Source organism: Coenobita brevimanus, chromosome 98, assembly GCF_032717465.1.
Source record: "Coenobita brevimanus isolate Jiangsu-jjx chromosome 98, ASM3271746v2, whole genome shotgun sequence".
In the NCBI taxonomy this organism is placed as follows: Eukaryota; Metazoa; Arthropoda; class Malacostraca; order Decapoda; family Coenobitidae; genus Coenobita; species Coenobita brevimanus.
Window position 1 is genome coordinate 20,651,649 of NC_137051.1, and position 5,052 is coordinate 20,656,700.

General features: G+C 41.0%; 1 non-coding gene across 1 annotated transcript; it reads left to right on the forward strand.

The window, feature by feature from the left end:
• The first annotated feature begins 1,198 nt into the window (after positions 1-1,198).
• On the forward strand, positions 1,199-1,317 carry LOC145414303 (5S ribosomal RNA). Its single transcript, XR_013899841.1, has one exon. It is a non-coding gene; the product is annotated as a 5S ribosomal RNA (ribosomal RNA).
• The last annotated feature ends 3,735 nt before the right edge of the window (positions 1,318-5,052 follow it).

Sequence of the window (5,052 nt, forward strand, 5' to 3'; positions counted from 1 at the left end):
GACAGGAGAGGAGAGAAGTAGGGAAGGGGAGAGAGAGAAGAAAGAAAGGAGAAGGACAGTAAAGAGTAGAGGGTAAGAGAGGACAGGAGGGCGATAGAAAGGGAAAGAAAGAAGAAAGAGAGAGGGACTATAAAAAGTAGAGAGTAAGACAGGACAGGAGAATGAGGGAAGGAGAAATGAAAGAAAGGAGATGTAAAGTAAATAGTAGGAGAGCAAAGGAGAGGGAGGGAAGAAGAAAGGGAGGAGACATAAGAGCAGCAATCGAGTTACATTCTCTCCAAAGCAAACATCTGGAGGGATAAGACAGAGGGTCCTAATAGGGTACATACAAGCAGACACTTAAAATAGCCGAGAGAGAGAGAGAGAGAGAGAGAGAGAGAAATAAAACTTGACGGAGACAGGACTGGGAGAAATAAAGCATACCGATGAATTTGAGAGAGAGAGAGAGAGAGAGAGAGAGAGAGAGAGACTGAACTTCGGAATCCCCCTGGAGCGCGGTCTACTACGGGATTGACTTGAGGCTTTGCGGGTACTTCCAACTACTGCAATGCTCTCTCTCTCTCTCTCTCTCTCTCTCTCTCTCTCTCTCTCTCTCTCGACAAGGTAAGAAAGAAAAGACTAGCAGTAATGAAAATGTGAAACGTTGGAATGATGAAATGATATGACGAAAACGAGAGAGAGAGAGAGAGAGAGAGAGAGAGAGAGACATAAACCCTGCCAATTTACGTTCCTGCAGTATTGTTCAACGATCTGACTTAACGAGGTCTACTTGAACCCACTCCTTTGAACCCACATCCCCTCCCCCTCACCCACATCCCCTCCCCCTCCCCCTCACCCACACCCCTTCCCTCTCACCCACACCCCTTCCCTCTCAACCACACCCCTCACCCTCACCTACACCCATTCCCTCTCACCCTCACCCATTCCCTCTCACTCACACCCCTTCCCCCTCACTTACACCCCCTCCCGCTCACCCACACCCCTTCCCTCTCACCCACACCCATTCCATCTCACCAACATCCCTTTCCTCCCACCCACACCTCTTCCTTCCCACCCTCACCCATCTACCATCTACCAGGTTACAACCAGTATACTAAAAACAGAAACAGAACTGGAGGAGGTGTAGCTTTATCCATAACTAATGAAAATACATCACTCACCTCTGTTAACTGCATTTTGCTGTCTTGATACTATTATAGCCAACGGCCATACCACGTTCAGTACACCGCTTCCCGTCCGATCAGCGAAGTTAAGCAACGTTGGGTCTGGTTAGTACTTGGATGGGTGACCGCCTGGGAACACCAGATGCTGTTGGCATAACGTTCTCCCTACGTGTCAAGTGGGGTTGGTGGAGGATTAGTGCCCCTCCCTGTAAAACAATTAACTCTAAGCCCTTGGCCACCCCGTTTGGGATACATGGCGTCTGGCAATGAATGAATGAAATGATACTATTATAGAATGTGTGGATGTTGATACTGTAATTATGGACAAGACATACCTTGTTATATGTGTTTACAGACCTCAAAGAGGTAATACAAACAGCTTTATGGAAAAACTATCAGAAATTCTACCATTAACCAATAACAGACGCTATGAAGATGTTTATTTACTGGGAAACTTTAATTAGTCTTGTTGAAATACAATAATAGTTCTGTCTGTGAATATTCTAATTTAATGTACTCTTATTCCCAATTTCTATTAACTACCAAGTCTGCCAGAGCCTCGGACACAACGGCTACACTCACTGACCATATAGGGACCACACAGGTAGAATCGAATATCAGTAATTTTATAATACTGATACAACAGATCACTTCCCAGTACTTTCTCAATTCAAACTCCTATTTCCGAAACAAAATACCCCCGAAAGACGTATAACAAATACTGCTGTGAAAGACTTCGGTAAAGACCTTACTCAGGTAGACTGGTCATCTGTCTTGGAATTAAACTGTCCCAACAAGTCCTACAACCTGTTTTTACATCATTTTAATATAGTAGTTCATAAACACTTTCCAATGAAACATATATTGAAGCACAAGAGTAAACAAAGCCCGTACATTACCCTGCTCTTGAAAAAAGTATTAAAGGAAAAAGCAGACTGATGAGATTAGCGAAAACATGGCCATCAACATTTAGAGGAACCTACAGAATCTGTAGAAATAAATTTATATCTATTTTACGAACTGTCAGAAACAAATACCGGTATTATAAAGATCAGTTTATGGACAATCAAGGCAATTCTAAATCTCACTGGAGAACTACAAATTTAATCGTTGGTAGACAGTCTGCTACAGATAATAAACTATTAATTAAACTGAAACCATCATGTAACAATATTGCCGAGAAATTTAACGAATATTTCTCAAGGCTTGGTTTTCATTGCCTAACGTTACTACTCATAATTATGCTCAGTATATGCGCAACCCTGGTCCATTTTCCACGTACCTGACTACAGCACACTACACTGAAATAGACAAATACTTAAAATCCCTTAAATCTACTTCTCCTGGTTTTGATGACATTTTACTCAAACTTATAAAGTATGTCTCATCCTCCATCTCTGCTTCATTAACTTATATAATAAATCTTTCCTTAAAAACCGAAATTTTTTCAGATGAATGGAAAAAGGCCAAAGTAATCCCATTGCATAAGTCGGGTTGTAAAGACGATGTCAATAACTATCGACCAATTTCCTTACACCCAGCGGTTAGTCAGATTTTTGAAAAGGCAATTTCCACGCGCCTGGTAAACTACCTTGAAAGTAATAACCTGCTCTCCGACAGCCAGCATGGGTTACGGTCTAACCACTCTACAGAGTCTGCAATATTACACTTTGTTAATGAAGTATTAAAAATGTCCAATATATTACCTGTGTAAAGTACAGACTTCTCTCTTCGAAGTATACAAATATTTAGACGATTTAGAAATATACAAATATTTAGACGATAAGTTTTATGTGGTTGGTGTGTTTAGAGATCTCTCAAAAGCTTTTGATTCTCAAAATCATCACATGCTTCTGGATAAACTCGAACATATACAGTAGGCATCAGAGGTATTCCACAACAACTAATTACAAGCTATATTGAAAATAGGTCACAAACTGTTTACTTCAATTCCATTTATTCCTTTTTTAAACCTACAACCAATGGTGTACCTCAGGGATCGATTTTAGGGTCTCTTCTTTTCTTACATATATAAATGATATAACAAGTGCTGGATTTAAATTTACATTCACTATTTATGCTGATGACAATAACATCTTACTAGCTGATAAAAATACTGACTCATTATATTAATATTAACATTCTGAATTAATTCAATAAACCAATGGGTACAATGTAATAAAACGAAATCTTAATATTGCCAAATTATATACTTTTCCATAATTGCTGAATAAAGAATGTTATGATTCCTTTATTATTAGAAGGTCAGTTAATACAACGTGCCCAGCATACTAAATTTTTTGGTGTTATCATTGATGACAATTTAAACTGGGGCCTTCACATTAATGAGGTATGATCGGGTTCGTCATCAACTTACAATTGAGGCAATGAGTAGTATATATTACACAACTGAGGCAATAAGTAGTATATATTATACATTAAGTTATCCTCATCTCATCTACCGTGTCTCCATATGGGCTTGTACTTGGCCAATATTCTTACATAAATTAACAATAGCCCAAAGTAAATTATTTAAATGCATGCTTTTTATGGGTAAATTTTATTCCATAAGCCTTATATACTGTAAGCTGAATCAATTAAATTTTAAATCTACAGAATTTCCTGATATTATTAATCAACGGAAATGCAAAATCCTACCCAGGAAATAAAGTCTTCAAATTTATAAATCATATTCAAAATACTAGAGGTAATAATATAAGTTTAATCTGTCCACAGTTCCGTACAACTGTCTTAAGAATAGTGTACTATGTCATGGTCCTGAATTATGGGATTCTTTACCCACAGACATCAAACGCCTCACCAATACCAGTAATTTATTACACTTAAAAAAAAAAAAGTAAAAAATTACTTAATTTCACAAAACGCAATGTTATAGGGTGATAAATATACATATGTGTATCGGTACATGTGCGTATTTGAGTGTCTTCAATGGTTTATGCATTTTCATGTATGTACTGTATGCATCTAGGTTACTAAACCATAATTTGATGTAGTTGTCTACATAGCGTATTTGTATGCTGCCTGTACCATGTTCACTTATTAACTAAATTTTGTCTGTCGAGGAGCTTCGGTTCGAAAGGCTATGCCTTTATTCTTATGTGAGGCTTATCGTATAGATTATTACTGTTAATGGCAAGAAACATTATTTACTTACACAAAACCCCTCTCACCCACACCCCTTCCCTCTTACCCACATCCCTTCCCTCTCACCCACATCTCTTCCCTCTCACCCACACCCCGTCCCTCTCACCCACACCCCGTCCCTCTCACCCACACCCCGTCCCTCTCACCCACACCCCGTCCCTCTCACCCACACTCATCCTCTCTCACCTCACACCCCTTCCCTCTCACCCACATCCCATCCCTCTCACCCAAACCCCGTTCCTCTCATTCACACCCATTCCTTTTCACACACACCTCTTCCTTTTCACCCAAACCCCTTCCCTCTCACCCATACCCCTCCTCTCTCACCCATACCCCTTCCCTCTCACCCACATCCCGTCCCTCTCATTCACACCCCTTCCCTCTCACCCAAACCTCTTCCTTCTCACCCAAACCCATTCCCTCTCACCCATACCCTTCCCCTCTCACCCACACCCCTTCCCTCTCACCCACACCCCGTCCCTCTCATTCACACCCCCTCCTTCTCACCCACACCCCTTCCTTCTCACCCAAACCCCTTCCTTCTCACCCACATCCCTTCCCTCTAACCCACACCCCTTCCCTCTCACTTATACCCCTTCCCTCTCACTTATACCCCTTCCCTCTCACTTATACCCCTTCCCTCTCACTTATACCCCTTCCCTCACACTCACACCCCTTCCCTCTCACCCACACCCTTTCCCTCTCACCCACACCCCGTCCCTCT